At 46.0% G+C, this 13,812-nt stretch overlaps 1 protein-coding gene across 1 annotated transcript in view; it reads left to right on the forward strand.

Moving 5' to 3' along the window:
* Nucleotides 1–344: 344 nt before the first annotated feature.
* Nucleotides 345–13,812, forward strand: part of FRY (FRY microtubule binding protein) — a 396,935-nt gene continuing 383,467 nt past the window's right edge. The window contains exon 1 of the mRNA XM_077158984.1: nt 345–432. The gene's annotated coding sequence lies outside the window, so the exon portion shown is untranslated. The remainder of the gene's footprint in view (nt 433–13,812) is intronic.

Raw genomic sequence — 13,812 nt, forward strand, 5'->3', positions numbered from 1 at the left:
GCTGGCGCTGTGGTTGGGAGGGGTTGTCCCGGGCCGGGGCTGGCACTGAGGCGGGGCCGACGCTGAGGTTGGGCGGGGCCGTTCCGGGGCGGGGCGAGCACTGAGGTGGGGCCGACGCCTAGGTTGGGCGGGGGCGGCGCGGGGCGTTCCTAGCGCCGAGAAGGGGCGGGGCCGGCGCTCCCAGCCAATCGCGGCGGCGGCGTGTCCGGGCGGGCGGCGGGGCGCGTGGGGGCGGGGCTCCGCTTGACAGCGGCGGACGCGGGCAGCAGAGCCCGGCGCGGCGGAGCCGAGCGCAGCGCAGCGCGGGGAGCGCGAGCGGCGGCGGCGCCCGGTTCCCGCCGGCTCCTTGCTCTGGGCGCGGCCGAGTCCCTCCCGCGGCGGCGGGCGATGCTGTGGGCCCCTCGGGCGCCGCTGCCCGGGCTTGTCCTGAAGGTACCGGCTCGGCCCTGCCGGGGGTGGCGGCGCGGCGGGCGGCGGGGTTGCGCGGCGGGGCCGCTTCCCGGGAGGAAGGGAGGAGGGCGGCCTCCCGGCCTTGACTCCTCCCGCCCCCTGCCTCGGTGGCCCAGAGAGGTCTCGCTCCAGGAGCATGAAAGTTTGGCGCAGGGCGCGAGGGGCAACCGGGGTCCCCGGGCATCTCCGAGGAGCACGTGGGCGCGGGGACCTGGGCCCCCCGCCCCACGGCGTTCCTGCCGGGGCGCCTCCCCAGGCCATTTCCCCGGGGCCGGCCCGCGGGGAGGGGTCCTTCCCGTGGCGGGCAGCCCAGCTCGGACACCGCGGCCTTCGCCTGCAGGACCCGGCGGGAGGGGTCCGCGCCCTCCACGACCTGGGCTAGCCCCACGTCGCTTTTCTAAGAGCTTTCGCAAAACTCTGACTCTTAATCCGCCGTCTCGTTCCCCGGCACCTATATGCGACGATTCCCCCGTCGAATCTTCAATGTTTTCTTGTTTTCCGGGGGTGCTGGGGAGCGCACCAGTGCAGGAGGAGTTGGGTGAGAGCCTCGGAGCCAGGAATACGGAACAGATGCATCGCCTCGGCTCGTGAGGAAGTCTCAGCCCTCAAACACGTTAGATTAGCTGGGGTTCATGTGCTTTACAAAACTTCCTCTAATGCAAAGAAATAATGATTCCAGTTAGAACCGACTTGCACAATGGGTAGGAATCCATCAGGGTGGAGATGGCACATGGAGATGGCACATACGCTTGCAGTTAGCAGACCTCAACAAGTAGATGTTGACCTCTTCCGAATTGCAGTCAGTCTGGTACCTTTCAGATCACTCCCGTGGAGTCTCACATTCACTGTTTGCATTGCTTACCAAGATGCATTCATGCCAGTAGACAATTTCATAATACCAGCTTTCAGGCCCTTGAAACACCCTTAGCCGTTGACATGGCGTTCTGGCCCACATGCCAGGTAAGATGGAAGAAGCTATAAGAACATTTGCATCATAAAGGGAAGGAAACTTCCTTAGTTAAGGATAGCACAATCATGCCATACAGTGAACACCTACTATGTGCCAGGCACAAGTATGAGGCAATCTTTGTACACTGTTGCTTTAATTCTCACAGTCACCCCAGTGAGGTATTCTTTTCCCCACTTTAGAGTTTAAAGAGCTTTTGTAACTCTTCAAAGGAAATATGGCAAATAAGTGATACAAGTGGGATTTGAACCCCTAGTGCACAATGTCTTCACTCTCAGGGAACCCACAACTGCATGCCTTCTCTGCTGTCTCAGGCATCCAAACCCACGTTGCCCCGTGCATTTAGGTATGCCCCACAAGTTGGCAGCAGCACATCCCCTCCTGTGTGCCCCTGGCACACTCATCCTCATGTACCAACTGTCAGAGAATTCCTGACCCAGGCTGACCTACTTAGAAAGAGAGGTTGGATTGAAGTTACTAGGGAAGGTGTCGTTGGTTCAAGGAATCCTTGAATTTTCCGCTGCTGAGAGAAAGGAGATTAACATGGGGCACTGGGAACAGGAAGCAGACTTTCTGCATAGGGCGAAGTGTACATAATACATACAATATATGTATGTATGCGTGCACATAAGTGTATACAGCATATACACACATAATATATGGGGTAGCCCTTTGTAAACTCTGTTGAAGATCATGTGTTCACCATTTAGATCCTTTACTGATTGTCCTGGTGCCAGATGTGGCCACACACCTACTACTGGTTTGATTGCTCTTTTAATCAATGCAGTTTTTGCTTAGCTGAACAGTAGCAAACACTGGTGTTATGGTTGTGTTACAGGAATTTTTGAAGCCATACCTAAAATTTGTACCTATTATTGTAATCCACGGTCTTTGTATTAACATTTCTTTTCCTGAAGAGGTGTGTAGTGTGTGTCTGTGTGTGTATATGTGTGTTTATGTGTGTGTATGTGTTTTCTCCCTTGGTAAAGTTTTCATCCATCTCTGGATGAAACCTGATTTTCAGCACTAAATTTAAAAAGAAAAGAACCCGAGCGGGCCACAGTGGTTCAGCAGGCAGTGTTCTCACCTGGGTTCGAGTCCATCCTCTGTAGTAGTGGGAATGTTTGAGTTTAGAGTAGAGCCCTGGAATCTCCTCTCTAATATCACTAAACTGAAAAAAACTTAATCAGCATCAGTTAAAGTTGGGAACAGAGACAGTGATGTTTGCTCATTGTCACACACTTGCAGCAGCATGGCAGATGTACCAAAACGTGCCAGGGATCAAGGATGAAGCAGACACCGTTACATGATTGGTGATATGCAGAACTGTTCAAAAGTGTTAAAATCATGCATTTTAAGTCACGTTGGATGCGTGCAGATACCTTGTTGACTAAAAACTGCCCAGAATTAACTAGCCTCCACTCTGCATTCTATTCTATATACAGATCTCATTAACTAGCAAAGCATTTTTCTTTCCACATTTCATCAACTCTAAGATTCTGTCATTTCTAAGATATAGTGTTACTTTAATATACCAAGAAGAAACAAAAAAATACACTATAGCAACCGTGTTTTCTATGACATAGCATGAATTGACTGTACCTTTCAAATTGTTTTCATTTCTTTCATCGGTTTTGGTGCTTTTTCCTGCTGGTGCCTTCAGGAGGGCTGCTTGGCATGGGATGGGCAACCATTTGCATATATCTCAGCAACAAACTACAACACAGTTGCATCTCCTTGTGCCTTTCTTCAATCCTGTAAATTACTTGAACGTTACTTTGCGAGGTAATTTGGTAATGCTGTTCTTTCTCCAAAGAGAACAATCTCCTTCAGTAATACAACATTTATGTCCCACTGCTCTGTCTCTGTGTGTTCATGCATACAGTAATGCCTCTGTTCAATGCCAACTCAGAGTTCAGTCTTTCTGAAAGCCCCTTAAATAACAACCACATGAAGCACGTGCAGTTACAACAATGCCCTAACGTGGTCAGAGTGATAAAGTGCAAGCTAAGACCAAGTTTACACATGTGCTGGGAAATGGCGAATGTGTTGCAATTGCTGTCAAGTTGTCAGCAATTTGAAAATAGCCTCAGTGTTAAGATTCATCGTGATTTCAGAGATGTTACATTATGAAAAAGAAATGAGCCTTATCATGAATGATACATGGTGATATGTTCCCTTTTAGGGCAGATGAGCCCTAACATAACATGTCTGCCTTCCTAAATGTATTCATTTGTCCATCCGGTCATCCGTCCATCCATCATCCATCCACCTATACATTCTTTTTGTTGTTGTTAGATGCCAAAAGCCCCAGGAGGGCAAAGACTTTTTCTTTCTTGTTCTGTACTATATGCCAATCATGTAGGACAGCCCCTGATGCATAGTAAATATGTATGTGCGCACCATATTAGTAGATATGTGCTAATGAATAGTTTTAGAGAGACAGTATGACTAGCCTACGGAAGACATAAAGGCCCATCAAGTGTCTTCCTGCTCTCCTACTGGTTAGAAAACATTTTCTTAAAATTATGACATTGGCAGGAATGACACATATATAAAAAGGGAAAAGGCTGCACTGTGTCTTTGGTTTTATTTGCAGAGCCCTATTCAAAATGGTTGATGCCATCCTTAAACTAGTTTAGAGTAGAAGGAATTTCACTGTAGCTTTTATTGATATTTGACCACTGAAGGAATTTATAACAATTTATATTCTTAATATGATTCAAAATCATAAATTGTTTGAGTTCTATTCTTAGCCCAATTTCCTCTGCACATCCTATTTTTTACTTAACATGTATCAGAAGTAACAGGAAAATGCCTTTTCCTTCTATAAGCTCCCCTGAAACAGAAACTCAGTGCTGGGGACTTTGTCTGGATGTCCGTCCCCAGGAAGATATAGATCAATTTGAGGACCTTGTCTTGGAGTCCATTTTTTAAAACCCCAAAAAGGCTACCTTTACAATTTAGTCTTTTGCTACAAAATGAAATAAAACCAAGACTTGATGGCCAATACAGACCTCCATAGGTCAGTGCCTCTGCTTCCCTACTGCCGCTGGTCATGCGATCTTCTTGTAGACCAAGGACAGAGAGCTGGATCTGGATAGCAGTGGAAGGAATGGCAAGGAAGTATCTTAGCCACAAACCCTGAAGCAGTCCTGAGGATCCAAATTGAAATAACATTGCCCACCAAATTCCACAGCCTATGCGTATAATCATTGGACCTGCCAATACACATCCAGCCTCCAATCCAATGAATGTCATTTGGGACCTCTGAAACACATCCCTAACAAAATAAGGTCACTCATGAGTTTCTGAGATACATTTGGTCTTCTTGCTCAAAAGAAGGATAAATGATGTGGACAGAAGGTCTTTACTACCTCTCCCCAAGTATAGCTGAAGCAGTGTGGCACAGTGTTGCATTCTGTGAAGTGACAAGACAGATAGGCCACACTGGCTCTTTCACACAGTAGAAAATGATATAAATTGTCTTTTTTGTGTCTACACTAAAGGAACATACCTATGCTGAATTTTACTTAAGTATTGTTAACATGGGCCAGACAGGGTAGCGCAAATGACAGTGAAAAAGTTTAACACTTGGTTTCACTGAGCACAGAGGGTGGGATAAAAGAGAAACAGAATAATCTTAGTTGCTAATTCTATGATAGGTGGAATTCTTTTAATGACCAGCTGATGTATCAGGCCCATGTGCAAATGGGGTATTCAGCCAATAGTGTTCGGTTGGCTGTATTCAGCCTGAGTGTGGAAAATCCTCTCTCAGGGCCTGCCCCAGGGAGCTCACTAAACATCAAGTCCACCTGAGTCTCGGTGCCCAGATGTCCAACCTTAGCTAATAGTCTTCAGAGACTGCTGTGGTCAGGTGTGCAGTGTTCATCTGAGAAAAGGAAAACTGAGAAAGCACACATACCAAATAGACCCCACAGGAAGGATGAGCCACCCAGTGTGAAAAGGAGGCCAAGCACTCGTCTTTTAAAACATAATTGAACCCTTAAGGAAATTCATCTTTAGCTGAAGATCTTAAAATCTCTAAGATAATTATATGTTTGGGTACCTCCTTGTTCATTGTGGATTTTGAATGCCAATAAACGTCAGGAAATATGAAAGTTACCTGCGACTTAAAAAAAAACAGGATTCTCAGAGTATACTTGGAGTTCTAAAGTGAATTATGTATGTATGTTGCAAACTTTGTGTTCAGAGCATGCTTCTAACTGCTAGCAGTTATTCCATACAGCATGAAACATACTTTTCTTCTCAACTACATGTCACGATAGGTTGAATTATGTGTGTGTGCATGAAGCAGTGGTGCTGGGGAGGGTTGTGTGAGGCGCTTAACAGGAGCTGTGCTTGTAGGGTCTCTGGAGGATCTAAGACTAGGCACGGGATGTTTAAAACCTGTCAGCATAACACATGTCTACTGTGAGGACCCTGATGGGCGGTGGAGATGGGTGGGGCGTATGTGTGGTTATACTTATAATGATGAGTGGGGGGTGCATGGAGAGGGGAGTGGGGTGCACTGGTAAGTAAACTGGGTGCCTCTGGTCAGCCTCAGGGTATTTCTTTCTGTAGTTGGTTAATGAATACATCTTTAAAGTCCTCCAGTTCTTCCTTAGAATCTTGACTGTGTATGTTAGGAAATAACAAGGAAGACATAAATAGGAGGTCAGTCTGATCTAAGGAAGGTAATTCCTTTGCACTGAAAACTTGTAGAGTGTCCTCTGCTTACAGTTCCTCCCTCCCCTGACTTTGCACAAATCTCTTCTGCATTGTGTAGGAACTTGTCGGTGTTGTTGGGAATTGTGTTAATGTTTTCACGGAAGCACAACCTCTCGTTTTCCCATTGTGTTTCTAAACTGACATCATCACTCTTTAAAGTAGCCATATTAGCCTAAATTGGCCAGTGAAAGCATTTCTGGCTGGCTTATGTTGCTGACCAGGATCAATGCTGATAGGATAGCCCTTGGCTTATCCATACCTATGACACATGTCCCTTAAGCCCTAACACATGTTAACACTCCAAGCTTTTATAGCCTTTTAGCTTCTGATTCCATACATGAATTAGGCCTGTATACAGATGGAGCTCAGGTGTACTCTGGACACTTGTACAGAAACCGTTTGAATTGCTTAAGCATGTAATGAACAATCAGAGTGACCTGAGCACTGCGTCTTGCTTTTAGGTCTTTCTCAGCATTAATGCCACTCGCAAGTCCTATGCTCATGGGCCCTTTCTCTGTGTTGATACTTATAAATGAGACTTCATGGTGGGGGAAGGGGAGACTTGCTGGAGGTCCCCTAGGTAATTCGATGTTCATGTCCTCTTCTAGCTTTCACCTTTATGAATGTGAATTACACTCTTTTGGGTATAGAGTGGGGAAGAGGCGTACTTACAGCACTAGAATCTAGCAAAGTGCCTGCACATGGTAGGAGCATAAAAATATATGAGTTAAACTATATTAGTTGGGGGGGTTGGGGGGGTGGGGGTGGGGGGGTGGAGGGGTAGTTCAGTGGTAGAATTTTTGCCCACCATACTGGAGACCCAGGTTCAATTCCTGGCCCATGCACTTCCCAAACAAGCAAACAAACAAATGAAAAACCAAATAAACAAAAGTTCAGCAAATGGTGCTGCAATAAGGGGATACTCACATGGAAAAAGAACGACATGTGATCCCCGCCATACAGCATATATATATAAGTTGACTGGTTGATGCAGGAATTCCTAATGTTCTTTAGTTCAGAGCTTCTTATTAATTATGAATAAAAGTCCTCACAAAATGCCTTATAATTTGTTAGTTAAATCATTTAGAAAGAGGAACAACAAAAGTGCATTTTTAACAAATAGAAGTCACGAAGGTAATTTTGCCTTAATGAATTAAAAACACTATTTTAAGTGACCATTGTTAAAATTCTATAATATCAGATATGAAACTAGACAGATTAAAAATAGTATAGAAATCTAATTGATTTAGATTATTTAGTGAACTTAATTTAAGACATACCAATAAACAGCATGGCCTTGAACTAAGGACCCTTACTTAATGGAGCTTACTAGAACAATAAAATAACAGTTTGAGGAAATGATAACAATAAGAAAAAGAATCACTTAGATTTTGGTGGTAACCAAATATTGCAATACACTTTAGATACGTAAGAGTGTTAAATGTTGAGGAAAAAATGAAGGGGGTTAGGCGGAGGAAAACAAAGTAACATTTATCCCAGCTATGAGGGCAATTAGATTTTTCTAAATATTTGTGTCATTATCCAAATAGATATATTGGAATATGGAAAACATGTAAATAATAAAATATAATAATTCTGAAAGGCGAAGTGGCAGAAGGACCTTGGCTGATGACAATTTATCTAAATATGTAAAGAATTGATATGAATATGGAACATAAGGCGTACGTACTCAGATTCCAGTGATTGGTGATTCCAGCCCATGGTGGGGGAAGGAGATGAGCAGACATGTTGAACACTGAAAACAAATGTCACATGATAGACGCAGGGTATAAACATACATGCTGATGACCACCACTTAAAGGTGGTGTTTGCGATTTGACAAAGATCTAAAGCAATGTAGATAGCTGGAATTTTATGATCACTTATGACTTCTTTATTCACTGAGCTAGCAAAGCAGAAATAATAATGATCCTTTGCACATCCCTAAAGAAAGTAAATGGTAGGGACTTTGTAAGACAGAACTACACATCTGCATTTTCTTGTTCCAGTTAGATGTTGCTGTAGACAAAGAAACAGATTCAACACGAGACAGTTCAGTTTGTATACTCACTCCCACCAGAAGCATATTAGACAGTGTCTCTTAAAAACACGAGTCCAGGGCGGGCCAAGGTGGCTCAGCAGGCAAGAATGTTCGCCTCCCATGCCAGAGGACCTGGGTTCGATTCCCGGTGCCTCCATGTAAAAAGAAACAAAACCATGAGTCCAGGGGTGCACGGGTGGGTCAGTGGTAGAGTGCCCACCTTTCATGCGGGAGACCCAGGTTCGACTCCCGGACCATGCACCTCCCCCCCAGAACAAAACAAGGCCCAGATCCTAAACACCATGTAAAGCTGTGGAATCCATAGAATGGTCACTTCAGTGTTGTTCTCCTGTGGGCATGGAGGTGGAAACTGCGTCTGTGACTAGTGCATACCATGGATAATCACCTTCCTGAGTGTCTAATGGGTGAGGATAGGGGTTGGGAGACCCCCTGAGCAGGGACTCAAGTGCCATCGTATTGGGATATGTTTTTTGGAGTGGAAAGACTGGCCTGGACTTGCCATCCCCCTCCTCTGGACACGGAGGGAGCCGTCACCCACTGGGGAAGGTTCACTGTGTGCAGGGTCCACGCTGGGGGCTCCGCACTATCCCCCGATCTCAGTGCATCCCACAGCCGCCCCTGCAGAGTAGTGCTGTTGTTATCTCTAGTTCCTGGAGCGGGAAACTGAAGATTGAAGAGTTAGGTATGTCACCCTTCTAGTCAGTAAGGAAGCCGGGAGGAGATTGCAGGGTCTGACCCTGGCTTTACACTTGTAAGCGCTGCTCTCCAGCAGCGTGGGCCGTGGCTGACATCCTCACACTGCTGCCGCCTTCTGCAAAATGGGGCTGCTCACCTCCACTCAGCGGGCTGGCGGTGAGTTTGCGAGATAATGTGTAAAAAAGTACCTGGTGCACTAATGGGCAGGCACAGAGTGGTTGCCTCTCGTTATTGCTTTTGGAACTGACTGATGCAATGTCTAGTGAGCCTGGTGGTTGTCTTTTTTAAACTTTTTAGTGTGATAACATATACAAACCAAAAGTAGCACGAGTCATAGGTCTTTTCTCTCTCTGATTTAGCCCAGCCACGTCCATTGCTAAGGTAGCGCCTAATCTTAGCTGCTCACCCTCACGCAGCTGTGCAGGTTTCTCAGGGGCTGCCTAGCGTCCTCTTTCCTGCACCCGGACGAGTCCTTACTGCTCTACAGGGTGATAGGGAGAGCAAAGCAGGGGAGAGAAGTAGAAAAGAAGCCTATTAAGAGGGAGGGGGCAAAAGTGAGAAAGAAATACAAAAGGGAGGGTGATATAGCCGCATTACTCTTGGCAGGACCCTGCACCCGCTCAGCAGCAGAGTGGGATTCAGCCCACCACCAGTACAGCAGGTGGAAGGTTTCCAGTCAACCCGGGTGCCAGGAATTCGGGGACTGTCATCTTCTCCTGTGCATCCTGGGTGTGTTTTCTTCTCAAATAAGGAAAATTCAGTAGGATGCCTGTAGCTCGCCCTGGAAGCACTGACTAAATAGAAAGAGTGTCCATTAATTACAGGTCCCATAAGATCTTAAGCAGTTAGAAGAGTTTAAAATGCTCGCACATGTATTGTAGTCACTGGAGCCTGCATTGTCTCCCCTGGTCTTTCCTAAGTGGATTTTGGGTCCGCATTTAGAAGTTTTCAGAACTCGCCTGTAACATTGTTCCTTTTTTCTCACAGGTTCAACATCCTAGGATGTAACGTCTGATTGATATTTAGCCATTTTAAGAATATGTTAATTATGGAAGTAATATGTGTTTGATGTAGAAAAATTTAAAGATTCAGGTCAACAAGTAGAAGAAAATAAAGCCACGCATAATCCCACCTCCTAAATATAATCACCGTTTGCAGATTTGCATAGTGTATACCCTCCCAGAGGTACATAGAGATGTATTTTTAAAAATAGAACTATTGGATATACTGTTTTTTTCAGAGTGAAATTCTCCTCGTTGTTTTGCCGTGACAGCAGATCATTAGATGGAATTTTAGACACATTGGGAGTCACACGGCCTTGGCACTTGTGTTTTGAGACACCAGGAAAAGCCTCCCTTCTCCCCCTGGAGCTGTGGCCTTTGTCCACCTCTGCGGAAGATGGGCACCCCTTGTCTCGTGGTGGCCTCACGGCGCCCGAGCTTGATCCGGCCCGTGGGCACTGCCCGTTCTGGGTGTCCAGCTCCTGTCCCCGTGAGCCTCCCCCTGCCCTTGTGCTCCGCAGGGCTGAGCCATCCCCGTGGCTCTCACGTGGGAGCATGGAGGAGCTCTCCCGCCTTGCTGCTTCTGAGTGTTGAGCGTCAGGAGGCCCAGCCCTGCCAGTTGGCCTCTTAAAACCGAGCCCATCTGCTGATGAAAACTGCCGTCCAGAATGCTGACACCCTCCCCACCTCGTAATTTCCATTTCTACAGCTGCGTCTCTTCCACTTCTCCTGGGAGTGCAATGCCAGTGATAACTGTAACCCACAGACAGTATCCAAACTCATGATAATTTAAATCTCCTCCTCATCAGTCCTTCAACTCGAGCTGTCCACAAATGGACCAATCTGAATTTCTCCTCCTTTGTTTCCCCAGTTAGCCCCGGATTCAGAGCCTAATGAGCATTGTGGTGGCCAAAATTTGGTTGCCACAGAGACCAGGATCAGTGTATCTCTCATCCGGCCGTTTGCATGTGTCTGTGCCTCAAGTGACTGCACGGGACGAGCAGCAGAACTGGCACTCACGCCTCCTTCCTGCCTCTCTGTCCACATACTTTACCCGAGAGTGTGTTTGTAACTTTTGCTACCTGGGTTCTCCAAAAGCCCGTCAAAGCTCCGTGAGTGTGTTCCAACTAATGTTTTTTATGTTTGTTTGTTTTTCACCTTAGTCTGCCCTCCCCTTTTCAGTCTTTCTCCATTTTACCCCATCCATGTGGGGGAAAAGCATATAATGTGTGTGTGTGTGTGTGTGTGTGTGTGTGTGTGTGCATATATAATACACACAAATGAACGCCCATTCTTAAAATAAGAATCATCATTCTCTAACCTCAAATGCTTTTCTCCTTTTGCTTTCTGCTCATGGCTCCTGTGGGGCCCGAACCCCCAGCTGCCAAGTGTGCCCGAAGGCGTGCCAGCTTCCTTCCCTCCCTGACCCCCGAGGCAGCGGCCCCACCTCGAGGCTCTCTCCACCCTTTCCTTCCTCCCCCAGCTTTGACTCGTTTGTTGAATCCGCTCTCCTTTCAGCATTTCCACTTCTTTTCTCCCCTTTCTCTACTTTGGTTTAATGCCTGTTTCCAGTCCCCTGACTTTCTGTCCTCTCAGCAAGGAGGTAGGATGTATCTGAAACAGCAAACCTTCGGACCGTGGTATTTTATTGTGACTGCTTTAGTGAATGCGTTTCCTGAACATGCCACCTGGTCAGTAGGTTTCATCTTAAAGGAGGTCAGTGGGCGTTGCGGCTCCCAGGACGCCATGCGGCTAGCTGACTGTGGGTGTAGGAAGGTCCGCTGCCCGCGGCAGTGACGTCACACGTGCTAAGACAGCCATTCTGATTTAGGCATTGCGAGGGCTAGAGGAAGCTGTTCTCCAGCTTTGCTCGTAAGTGGCTTATTCCTTGGAGGCAGCGGGGACTTGGATCCCGTGGGGACACTCAGCCTGTTTGAATGAGCTGTCAGGAGCTGTCAATAATATTAAAAGCCTTCCCAGACCCTGACATTTGCCAGGACTTACAGGCTAGTGCAAATCAGGTATGTTTTTGGTATTTGCTGTTTTTCTTCCGTGTTTATTACTCAGTTGAGGTATTTGTGAGGAATGTCAGTTAACTTCCAACACAGTCTAGAACGTTCTTATAACTGTACTTGTACTGAACTTCAGAACTTGGTCTCCTGTTGGATCATGTCCTTAGCATCGCAAAGGAATGCCAAAAGCGCTGAGAGGAAGTTACATGTGACTTACTCCCACTTGGTAGAAGACGTCCGAGTTGGCCCAGCCTTCTGAGCTTGCGAGTGCTGAGTCCTGGGGCCTGTGGTGTGGAGACAGGGGAGGCGGGGATGGGTGCCCTCGTCCTCACCTCCACCATGCAGCCCTTGGCAAGTATGCGAGAAGCACAGTAAGAGGCCCTGGGGGAAAAGGCCACAGCACTGCTGATTCCACGTGGGCCTAGGGTTCAGCGTGGCGGTGAGTGCTTTGTGGGAATCTGTGCAACACTCAGATGCAGTAAATGCATATGCGGCCCACCCCTCGTGGAAGATTGCCTGTAGCCTTGATGAGGTGCTTAAAGAAATCCATGGCTAAAAAATTTGGGGGAATCACAATTTTAGTTTTTCTCCCTAGCTCTCTGGTTTAAAGTAACATCTTCTTTGCTAACCATGAGCAAATTTTATTCACATTGCTCCCAGAAGGAAAGAAATTTAAGGTGTACTCCCAAACTCCCAAGCTCAGCAAAAAAACACAAAAGCTTTTAGACCCAAACCTTTACCTTCCTCAGCACCAGTGAGTCAAGAAACCCCGGCCGTGGAGGAAGGCTGCTGTGCTGAGGCTGAGAAGTGTGGAGGGTGGAGCGTCCATGCCAGCACCACTGGAGGCCAGGAGGGCTGAGCTGGGCTGCCATTATTTTGGCTCAATTGGGCATAAATTCTCACAGCTTTGGCTGCAGCCCTGTATAACCATAGGGGCAAATACACCTTCCCAGTTCTAAAATCTAAAATGTAACCCACAAACCTAGTAATTAAAAAAATATATATGTTCTTTTGACTTATAGAATTGGTTAGATTGATTTGTTTTCCATTCAGGATATAGGTTCCTCAAGAATACTGATACTGGTCGGTGGAAAGAGTGGGTGCTTGAATGACGGATAAATGAACAGACTCTTCGTTTTAAAAATGACTGCTCTGAAAGAATATACGTCGAAATGAAATCAAGTCCTGTTTCAAATGCATTTAGGTTTTGAGAATTTGAGGATTTTCCTTTACTGTATTTAACACTGTCTGCAATGAATTAATCAATTATACATGCAAGGAACAGAAGTAAAAATGAAATTTTCAGTTTTGGAAATTATTGATATCAGTATTGTAGAGAAAGTTGCTATCTTATTTTTACAGGGAGATTCTAAGTAATCTTTTATTTTGAAATGCTTGATTTGCTAAGCTTCCTTTTTCTAAACTTTTGAATTATCGGATTTGTTCATGAGTTTTATCTGTAAACTGGAATGGACTGTTTTGATTTTTATGAGTGGATTTATTTATTTGAAAGTATGGCAGTGAAACTCTGTAAGGAGCTCTCTGTTTTACTTAAACACATGGTAAGCGAGAGCATCTGCTTTGCTGAATGGAGCTCGTCACTGAGGATTAACCAACAAAGCAGGAAAAAAGCGATGAATGACTAATGCTCAGCTAATTCCTCTGTGGTTGATCCTAAGCCATTATTACCTCATGGGCCAAGTAGATCCCTCTGTTTACAAATAAGCGCTTTATCTGACACCCACAGTAGTTTAGTGTTTGTTTGGAGGGCTTATACTTTCTTTTTCTAAGACAAAAAATAGAAAAGAAGAGAAAGCATTAAAAAAAAACTTACCCACCATCCATCTTCAGGGGATGTGTTCCAAAGGTGTTAGTTTTTCAGATGGTTTAAGC

This window comes from Tamandua tetradactyla, chromosome 4, assembly GCF_023851605.1.
Source record: "Tamandua tetradactyla isolate mTamTet1 chromosome 4, mTamTet1.pri, whole genome shotgun sequence".
Lineage (NCBI taxonomy): Eukaryota > Metazoa > Chordata > Mammalia > Pilosa > Myrmecophagidae > Tamandua > Tamandua tetradactyla.